General features: G+C 39.1%; 1 protein-coding gene across 5 annotated transcripts in view; it reads right to left on the reverse strand.

The window, feature by feature from the left end:
* The window catches only part of capt (adenylyl cyclase-associated protein 1), a 424491-nt gene extending 413311 nt beyond the window's left edge, over positions 1-11180 (reverse strand). Inside the window, exons 1-2 of one of the 5 annotated variants that reach the window (XM_071690544.1) lie at positions 10941-11180; positions 2186-2357 (exon numbers count right to left, since the gene is read on the reverse strand). The gene's annotated coding sequence lies outside the window, so the exon portion shown is untranslated. Of the gene's footprint in view, positions 1-2185; positions 2358-10683; positions 10824-10940 lie in introns of those variants that run through there. The other 4 variants (XM_071690536.1, XM_071690541.1, XM_071690537.1 and 1 more) reach the window with 4 other exon arrangements.
* Positions 11181-11484: the final 304 nt, after the last annotated feature.

The following is an 11484-nucleotide window of genomic DNA, read 5'->3' on the forward strand; positions in this document are numbered from 1 at the left end:
ATTTAAGGACCAGCCTTGAAATCTAACCATTTTGCCATCTCCCCAAGGGTTACCTATGGTGTAAGTATAAAGTTTTTACACAGTACTGTTCCCAAGTTATCATTCTTCTAAAAATGTGTCCACTGAAAGACAGATTAACACAAATAGATGCAGGGTGGACAACACAATGTCCTGCAAACAATTTTGAAGGAACAGGATATAGTGAATGAAGGATGAAAAGTAAGATTTTACATCATCTCAGATTTCCTAGAATTTTAAGACTCCAGTTTGACCTTAATGTCAAAAAGACTCTGAATAAGCACCCATTTTATCAATATTTTTCATCTATTCTTACACAAAAATCAACAATCACAATATCTGATGTTTGAAATATGGATAATTTATACTATAATAGTTCCATTTCCATCCTAATAAATGAGAAAAATCTAACAAGATGGGACTCATACCACAGTATCCCTAGAAAAAAATCATCAGACTATAAACAGTATTTCACATTACCATTATCATTCTCCACTGCATAATTTAATACCATTTCTTGTTCGCTGATGATACAGCGCTGGTGGCTGATTCATGTGAGAAACTGCAGAAGCTGGTGACTGAGTTTGGTAAAGTGTGTGGAAGAAGAAAGTTAAGAGTAAATGTGAATAAGAGCAAGGTTATTAGGTACAGTAGGGTTGAGGGTCAAGTCAATTGGGAGGTGAGTTTGAATGGAGAAAAACTGGAGGAAGTGAGGTGTTTTAGATATCTGGGAGTGGATCTGTCAGCGGATGGAACCATGGAAGCGGAAGTGGATCATAGGGTGGGGGAGGGGGCGAAAATTCTGGGGGCCTTGAAGAATGTGTGGAAGTCGAGAACATTATCTCGGAAAGCAAAAATGGGTATGTTTCAAGGAATAGTGGTTCCAACAATGTTGTATGGTTGCAAGGCGTGGGCTATGGATAGAGTTGTGCGCAGGAGGATGGATGTGCTGGAAATGAGATGTTTGAGGACAATGTGTGGTGTGAGGTGGTTTGATCGAGTGAGTAACGTAAGGGTAAGAGAGATGTGTGGAAATAAAAAGAGCGTGGTTGAGAGAGCAGAAGAGGGTGTTTTGAAGTGGTTTGGGCACATGGAGAGGATGAGTGAGGAAAGATTGACCAAGAGGATATATGTGTCGGAGGTGGAGGGAACGAGGAGAAGAGGGAGACCAAATTGGAGGTGGAAAGATGGAGTGAAAAAGATTTTGTGTGATCGGGGCCTGAACATGCAGGAGGGTGAAAGGAGGGCAAGGAATAGAGTGAATTGGAGCAATGTGGTATACCGGGGTTGACGTGCTGTCAGTGGATTGAATCAAGGCATGTGAAGCGTCTGGGGTAAACCATGGAAAGCTGTGTAGGTATGTATATTTGCGTGTGTGGACGTATGTATATACATGTGTATGGGGGGGGGGGGGGTTGGGCCATTTCTTTCATCTGTTTCCTTGCGCTACCTCGCAAACGCGGGAGACAGCGACAAAGTATAATAAATAAAAAAATATTCTTAGATACTATTTCTCAACCAATTTCTTGAATTTACAGTACTGTATTCCATATAGAATTCACATAATATCTATGGCTATTTTATCACTACAAATCAATTTTACCTAACTAAAGAAAACCAGTCTGAGTTTCACAGAAAAGGAAATTAAAATCTCACAAAACAATAAAAGATATAAGAAAATGTGAGGAGAATGATTAAAAGAAAAAATAAAATATGTTAAAGTAACTTGGTTTGGTAAAATGCATGCTAAAATTACTTAACTTTCTTGCCCAAGGAACCCTTCTATAGAGCTCCAGTATCTGGCAGGACAACAGGTCATGAAAAGTGGTGATGTTCCATGTTTGACAGTTTAAGGCGAGTGTAGCACAGTTAAGGATTAAGCATTTATTGTATTCAGAATTGAATTCATTTCTTGGGTATAACAGGTCCTGTAACATTTGCAGTATTGTACACATTACTGGTCTAATACACACACAGTGTCACTCATATCTGCCAAGCAGATGTTGTTTCAGATGGGGTACATCTAGTAAATACACAAACACTAACAAGTTCTTCAGGATAATGAACCTGAGTCTAACTTAGTCTACCCTATACTGTATTAGCATAATACCTATGCCTGAACTGTCCTCACCTTCCCACATCTAACTTCAATCAACCAAATCCTTACCTTACAAGGAAGTGTTGCAACTGCTGCAAGTGTAGAAACAGTCAGTCCTACTTCCAGTAAAGAGCTCAATAGTTTACGTATCCCTTAGAATTCTGCAATTTCAATATCCTTCCCTTAAAGGCACTTCACAGCCACAATCTGTTGACGTGACAATTCTCCAAAGCAGATGATGCTGAAAACAAAGTTCTAAGTTATTTCTCGATTCCTCAAAATGTTTCAATTATTTGTCTTTATATGACTGTTTTTCTGGCCTTCAAGAAGAAACATCAGAAAATGAAAAACAATAACCTTATCAGCACATATATAAAGATATAACAAATTTTACAACAGATCAAGAGGTTGCACCCCCTTGTTCTGTCACTTAGCAATTTTTACAACCATTTTATCTTTACATTATAACACAAATAAATGAGTCACTCACGTTGTCTAATGTGCCACCTTGAGTTAAATATAGGGAAAAAAAAATTTAATGAACTCATTAATTTGCAAAGCTTAAATAAAAAGCAGCCTTGGAGTTCACCAGTTATGGAGACTTTTGCCACGGCTACCTTCTTGAGGGAGTTCCCAGAGGGAACAGACATCAGAATGAGATACATACATAGGTTTGCAAAACCTCTAATACTACTTGCCTTTGCCTAATGCATATATGTCAACATTTTGAACTTCTTATACTTTTGCACTATTGTGTTACAGCACTTGCAAATTAATTCTTTTCTGGATGCAAATTTATGCAACTTCATGCCCCCAAATCTAAACAGGTCATCAACTACACAGGAGATACCTATGAGGTGCAAGTTCTCTTGTCAAGTGAACTTACCTGAAGACAAGATTCCACCACTGCAACGTTAAGAAGCGTGCTGATGGCTGGCTATCAAATCCATTGGGTTCTTGAAAGAATGATGGAGAAGGGCCTGTACTACTCTTTAATAACAATCTATCATCAAAAAGGTTCACTAGTGTATCATCAATATACTTGCCTGGGGAAAGCCAGTGACTTCGGAATTTTGATATCTTGCTTCCAAAAGATACTCTTAGTTCATTAGGAGCTCTAAGTAGCGGCTCAAATAAGTTAACAAGTGTTCAACAGCACAAGGTATGCCTAAATTACTTCTTGTTTCAGCTCCTGTCTCACAATCCCAATAAGCCATTAGGAAAAGACATTACACAATCTTAATTTTGGCATCAAAAAACAACAAAAAGAAGCACAGAAACCAAAAGCAACAGATGCCCCAGAAAAAAATCCTCTCTATAAACCCCATTTTAAAAGAACTTTGGCCCAGCAATGGATTGCCTAAATTTTCAAGCCCTTTGGGTGACCTGAGCCCTCCAATACATCATGATGTACTGGTCAAGGTTTTGGACTTGCCAAATAGCATGGGCCATTGACTCAACCCAACTACCTTGACTGATGGGAATCTTTGTATACAAGTTGCTTCCAACCAGTTTCCATGAGAAAACAAGTTTCACTGAACAAGGCACTCCCCTCCCACTAGGAATGAGTTCTGAGAAATACTTAGTCTACAAATATGTTATCTGCACTCAATAGGAATGAACCTAAGAGGAGAATACTATCTAGTTGACATCCATCCCCAAGATGGCACTCATCTGGTTTTCAAAACAATGTTACAGCTTCTATTTTATGAATATGACACCATTCTTATCTCATCCTGTCTGGGGCCCATACCCTTAAAACCTCCAAAAAGAAAACTAGAACACAAACAAAACACAACAGATTAGAAAATTAATATAGCATGGGAAATGAAGGAAAGACAGACACAAAACATGCTACCAACATGCCATTCATAATTTGTCATATGAACATGCCAATCGCCTTGGTAATTTCTAAGATTAGCATACACAAGGTGTGATCAAAACGTTCTAAGACTCAGCCATAATTTTACAGGACAGAGAACATACAGCATTCTTATAAGCAATACCCTAAAATAGTCATCTCCCTTTGGAAGTCATCTGTGAACTGATCTAGTTCCCCTTTCACATTATTATCAATGGCTGGAACTACTGTATCTACTTTTCAGCCTCATTTTGCTCTCTGGGAACAAAAAAGAATCACATGGGGTGAATACAGAGGGTGTGGTACAACAATTTCTCTTCAGTTAATAATTCTTGAATGGAGACAGCAGTGTGGGAGGATAGTCATCATGGTGCAAAAGCCACTGACCATTTGCAAACAGCTGAAGGCAGTTTCTCCTAAATTTATCCCTCAAACGAACCAGAACCTCTTTCTAAATGGCTAGTTTTACTATCCTATGTTTACACATCAGCAAAGTACACTAACACCTGTAATAGACAAAGTCCTGAAGCTTAATAACTAGTTTGTCAAACATACTAGTGTAGGTAGGTGCACACACAAACAGACACTTAAGCAGGAGAGTTATCAACAAATTATCACAGCCAGTAAAAATACTAATATATATGTTAAATATACATTACATATATGTATTACAGTACTATCATTATTACAGTATAAGACCAAGATCCCTTTTTGATAGGGGTCTTGGAGCTGTAATCCCACAAACCCCAATCCAGGGGCACCTACAGCTCCAAGCCTGCACTGCTCTTGAAGCTTTTTTGGTCACACATCACATATTATTTATTATTTTGCTTTGTCGCTGTCTCCTGCGTTTGCGAGGTAGCACAAGGAAACAGACGAAAGAAATGGCCCAACCCACCCCCATACACATGTATATACATACACGTTCACACACGCAAATATACATACCCATACATCTCAATGTACACATATATATACACACACAGACACCTACATATATACACATGCACACAATTCACACTGTCTGCCTTTATTCATTCCCATCGCCACCTCGCCACACATGGAATAACATCCCCCTCCCACCTCGTGTGCGAGGTAGCGCTAGGAAAAGACAACAAAGGCCACATTCATTCACACTCAGTCTCTAGCTGTCATGCAATAATGCCCAAAACCACAGCTCCCTTTCCACATCCAGGCCCCACACAACTTTCCATGGTTTACCCCACACGCTTCATATGCCCTGATTCAATCCATTGACAGCACGTCGACCCTGGTATACAATATCGTTCCAATTCACTCTATTCCTTGCACGCCTTTCACCCTCCTGCATGTTCAGGCCCCGATCACTTAAAATCTTTTTCACTCCATCTTTCCACCTCCAATTTGGTCTCCCACTTCTCCTCGTTCCCTCCACCTCCGACACATATATCCTCTTGGTCAATTTTTCCTCACTCATTCTCTCCATGTGCCCAAACCATTTCAAAACACCCTCTTCTGCTCTCTCAACCACGCTCTTTTTATTTCCACACATCTCTCTTACCCCATTATTACTTACTCAATCAAACCACCTCACACCACACATTGTCCTCAAACATCTCATTTCCAGCACATCCACCCTCCTGTGCACAACTCTATCCATAGCTCATGCCTCACAACCATACAACATTGTTGGAACCACTATTCCTTCAAAAATAGCCATTTTTGCTTTCCGAGATAATGTTCTCGACTTCCACACATTCTTCAAGGCTCCCAGGATTTTCGCCCCCTCCCCCACCCTATGATTCACTTCCGCTTCCATGGTTCCATCTGCAGCCAGGTCCACTCCCTGATATCTAAAACACTTTACTTCCTCCATTACATTACTTAATAACTAGTTTGTTGAACATACTAGAGTAGGTAGGTGCACACACAGACAAACAAGACACTAAGGACAAAAGGTACCAACAAATTGTCAACAAGTAAAAATACTAATTTTTTTTTTTTTTTTGCTTTGTCGCTGTCTCCCGCGTTTGCAAGGTAGCGCAAGGAAACAGACGAAAGAAATGGCCCAACCCACCCCCATACACATGTATATACATACGTCCACACACGCAAATATACATACCTACACAGCTTTCCATGGTTTACCCCAGACGCTTCACATGCCCTGACTCAATCCACTGACAGCACGTCAACCCCGGCACACCACATCGCTCCAACTCACTCTACTCCCCGCCCTCCCTTCACCCTCCTGCACGTTCAGGCCCCGATCACACAAAATCCCTTTCACTCCATCCTTCCACCTCCAATTCGGTCTCCCTCCTCTCCTCGCTCCCTCCACCCCCGACACACATATCCCCTTAGTCAATCTCTCCTGACTCACTCTCTCCACGTGACCAAACCATTTCAAAACACCCTCCTCTGCTCTCTCAACCACGCTCCCTTCATTTCCACACATCTCTCCCACCCCCACGCCACTTACTCGATCAAACCACCTCACACCACACACCGTCCTCAAACATCTCACCTCCAGCACATCCATCCTCCTGCGCACAACTCCATCCACAGTCCACGCCTCGCAACCACACAACATTGTTGGAACCACCACTCCTTCAAACATACCCACCCCTGCTCTCCGAGATAATGTTCTCGACTTCCACACATTCCCCAAGGCTCCCAGAATTTTCGCCCCCTCCCCCACCCCACGATCCACTTCCGCTTCCACGGTTCCATCCGCTGCCAGATCCACTCCCAGACATCTAAAACACTTCACTTCCTCCAGTTTTTCTCCACTCAAACTCACCTCCCAGTTGACCCGACCCCCAACCCCACTGCACCCAATAACCTTGCTCTTACTCACACCCACTCCCAACTTTCTTCCTTCACACACCCTACCAAACTCAGTCACCAGCTTCTGCAGTTTCTCACATGAACCAGCCACCAGCGCTGTATCATCAGCGAACAACAACTGACTCACTTCCCAAGCTCTCCCATCCCCAACAGACTTCATACTTGCCCCTCCCTCCAAAACTCTTGCATTCACCTCCCCAACAACCCCATCCATAAACAAATCAAACATTCATGGAGACATCACACACCCCTGCCGCAAACCTACATTCACCGAGAACCAATCACCTTCCTCTCCTCCTACACGCACACACGCCTCACATCCTCGCGGGATAGGGGAGAAAGAATACTTCCCACGTATTCCCTGCGTGTCGTAGAAGGCGACTAAAAGGGAAGGGAGCGGGGGGCTGGAAATCCTCCCCTCTCTTTTTTTTTTTTTTTTTTTCCAAAAGAAGGAACAGAGAAGAGGTCCAGGTGAGGATATTCCCTCAAAGGCCCAGTCCTCTGTTCTTAATGCTACCTCGCTATCGCGGGAAATAGCGAATAGTATGAAAAAAAAAAAAAAACATTATCATTACAGAATGCTACAATCAGGAAAACTTTTACTTTTGTCAATGGACAAGAATTTTTTCTCGTCTTCTATATGTCGAAACAGTGACAGTGTACATCACTTGAATGACAAATCTTCAGCATGATACGACAGTTATACAGTCTTGCTGTCGAGATGTTCACTTCACTGTTTCCTCTTATGGTTGCCAAAAACTTTAGTAAGTAAGCTATTTAGCAGAAGGTCTATCTACAAAACTCATTCAAAGTATGTTAGTTCTTATCATTTTCCTATCTTTGGTACTTTACTCTCCTAAAAGAGGAGTTTCATTATCTTTACATCTAAATGCTAGGTAATAACATTTGCTAGGTTTGCCTTCCATATCATCACTTAAGTAATGTTAGGTTTTCTAGGCTCATAATGTTTTTAATCTTTTTTACATTGAAATTTCCCTCTGCCTGAATGCCCTGCCCACTGTATGGGGGGGGGGCTTAAGTTACTGAATGATATTCTACAACTCCTTCTAACTACATTACATAGGTAGAATAACACTGTCAATAATGTGATTTTATTCGTTTCAAAAATTAAATACAATGTAGCAATAAACTAGGTAACTGTTTAGATTAGCTCCACATTACTATTAGCTTAGAATTTCGAGTGATTTAGTTCTGCAATGCTTGTGTTGTGTTTTTGGAAGTTCAGTAACACTTGCAGAGCATGAATTGAAGCATTATGTTTTACTGATCAAAACCAGTGGGGTTCACTGAAATAAAATCAGGTGCTTTGGTACACTTGTAGCATATCAACAATATTCTGATAGAAAAATGCCAGTAAAACTTATGATTCAGCACTCCTAGATAGCATCACAAGTCCACATCCAGAAAACACAGTGAGCAGCTACGTGATCCCTAGCAGTGTATGATTTCAACATTAACATATTTCTCCTCTAGCTCCTGACTGGTTTATTACAGGATCTGCAGATCCAGTGCTTCATAAGTGTATCCCCTTCTTTTATATCAACTAACCCTACATTTTCCCTGATATACCTCCATATTGAAACCAGATACTAGAAATGGGTCTTATGTTTTAAGTACCTTACAGAAATACTAATTTTGAGGGCTATATTTCAATGAGTAATACAGTATTACATATGGGAAAAGTAGCTTATAGAGAATATCTGGTTACAGTAGGAGTGGGTACAGTACCAGTTATGCACTGAATATAATACATCAATAGAACCTATGTAAAATCATACATAAACTCCCAAACAGTCATAATTTATCTTAATTATCAATATTCAAATCAAAATATATCAGTCATGCTCAAGAAAATGCAACTCTAACATGGCACCTGATGTAAACAAACAATTGACTGTACCATCACAAGCAGAAAATATAATGGCGGTATATCTCTACCATCATTTTGGCGACTAAATGAGAGTGGGTGAGGTTTTATCAGTGCTGTTGATATAAATGTAATATCTATCTTTACACTGATCAACCCCATAATTTCCCAAACAGCTTTCAATAATATCATCCAAAAATGAGTACTGTAATGTTTCAAATCATGCCTTGCAGGTATTTCTGCAATAACAATGTACTATATAAAGTATTAAAAATTTATACAAAGAAATTCAAAAACCATCAGACCACTGGGTCCCTTTGAGGCTATTTTTGATTGTGGAGGAGATATGTAAATCACTGATCAATCTGGGATAGGTAGGAATGTGTACATATAAAAAACAGAAAAATTTTATATACTTTTCATGTAACTAAGGAAATGCAAATAATTTCAATCATGGATCTGAAACAAAATCGTTATCAAGTCTATGCCTAAAGTTATGTGGTACTGCTTTTTGACCACTCTAACTGGTAAATCATTCCATATGTTAAAATCCCTGTTTAAGAAAAAGTACTTTGCCTCATTCAAGGTAAAATGTCCACCTACGAGTGTGCAACCATTACTGAGTCAAATCAGTCAAACCTATCCCTATGTAAATCATCATATCACAACTTGTTGAAGCCTTTGATAATTTTGAATGCCTGTATCAGAATCCCCCTTACCATTCTCTTTTCTAAACTACACAGATTTGTTTAGTTGCTTACACAGGATGTGTTTCTCAGTCCAGGAAATGCAGCAATTTCCTCTAGCAGGGCTAAATTCATATTACCCACTACACTAGCACTGCACAACAAAACCACGATATTCAGTAATGGCCCAGCTTAGCTCTGCATCAAAACCAGCTTTGGGAGTGAGTACTTTTGTTTTTGGTGGTTCCCTACTTTGCTGTGATGACATAAATACCTATGGAGGACCATTAATCACTTAATCACATATTCAATCTTCTTTGAGACCCCTTCCTATGGGGGGTTATGAAAGGCAAGGAAACTGTGGGGTAAAACTGAAAATATATATATATTTTGCATAAATATCAATCAAATTCTTAGGAATATGTACCTGTATCTGACATTTATCCATTATTTACGTTCATCATACATATATGCAATTCCTTAATGTGAAACAGTAACTGATTTTAAGACCACATATTTTGCCTTGTAACTGTTCACCTCATATAAAACATGATAAGTCTTTAATTCTTTCATATTTGTTTTCCAGTAGTGCCAGGGACTTGTCTAGACAAAAAAAATCTCATTTAATCTATTTTCAACATGAAACAGCAGTGCAGTTAAACTGATCAATTATCTAGTATTCACAGCTAAAATCTAGCTAGTGGATCTAATCCAAACATGGGTAATATTTTCAAAGATGGATATACATTTTCAAGGATAATGTGTTCTACTCTCATGGAATCATTGTTGATACTATAAAGAAGTATCTCAAAGTGTGGGATTTTGCTTATTCTCGGCAAAAAACGATCTTTCGATATAAAAAAAAAAATCTATTGGTATTTATAACAATAAAAAAATGTGTGATTAAATCTAAAACATAATAATCATAAAAGCATTACTATCACAATAAACATGTACCCCTAAACTACAATTTTCCCCTACAATTCGACCAAAGGTTTGCCTAAGATGGACATTCTCCAAACTTTTTGGTCTGAAGATCCCAGAGCAATAAACCTGAAGATACTAATCTCTAAAAGCCTACACTGTATATTTATCTTTTTAAGAGCATCCTACCTAATTCATTTTACAAAACAAGTTTATTTTGATCTTCGTATCTTCAAATTATTACCACATTAAGGTGTTAGTGGCCTTCACCTGACCGATTTCACATGTCCTAGCTGTGTAAAATCAGCCAATCTCCAGGAACACACAATTAACATCAATAATTTTCATCAAAAGTAAACCAATTTAATGCAATACTAACCTTTCTTTACAGCGTGAGACCAGCTCTGAGGTGACTAAGATATCAACTGTCAGCTACACTGATAAAGGCCCGGCCCCCACCCTCTCACCATTACACAACCAATTACTCCTAAAGCAATCAGGTTACGATATTATTGCATTCGTTAAGATATAATTCCGGCAGTACTTTCTTTTATGACACACAAATGTTCATAAATTGACATATACTTTCAGAAAAAATCCAATATTAAATGAAGAGTGTGTACATTGTTTACTTACCATAGGTCGCTCCTCTGATTGGATTGTCAAATGAGCATCAACACCAAGAGGTAATGAAGGCAATTTTGGCCGACAATCAGAAGCAGTAAAATAAATATTGATCGAAGTCCAATGACAAAAATATATAATTTTCTTACAAGTGTCTTTATAGGGGGTCTTCGAGAGAAATCATTATTATTTTTACATGGAAGTATAGAATCTTGGAAGGGAGGTGCCTACCTCGCCTGCCAAGCAGTTATCGGCGGAGTATTCGACAATCTCTGCTGTCATTTCCTGTTCTCCAGTCATCACTGCTATAAATGTATTCTGTACACTCATTTAATGACTGATATTCTTTTGAACTTCATTCTGATTCGTACTGATATCTTTATTCTTCAACATTACTCGAATAAGTCTGCATTGTTATTTTGTCGATTTAATTTTACTGGTGACTTCATTGTTTGATGTACTTACATAACTCTCGGTACGAAATAAGTGAATATCAAAATCTGGGCTTTAAATGCCTATTTTCTATGAGGTGGCAACAACAGTCGATTATTACCTC

The sequence above is a fragment of the Panulirus ornatus genome, chromosome 48 (assembly GCF_036320965.1).
Source record: "Panulirus ornatus isolate Po-2019 chromosome 48, ASM3632096v1, whole genome shotgun sequence".
NCBI classification, from domain to species: domain Eukaryota; kingdom Metazoa; phylum Arthropoda; class Malacostraca; order Decapoda; family Palinuridae; genus Panulirus; species Panulirus ornatus.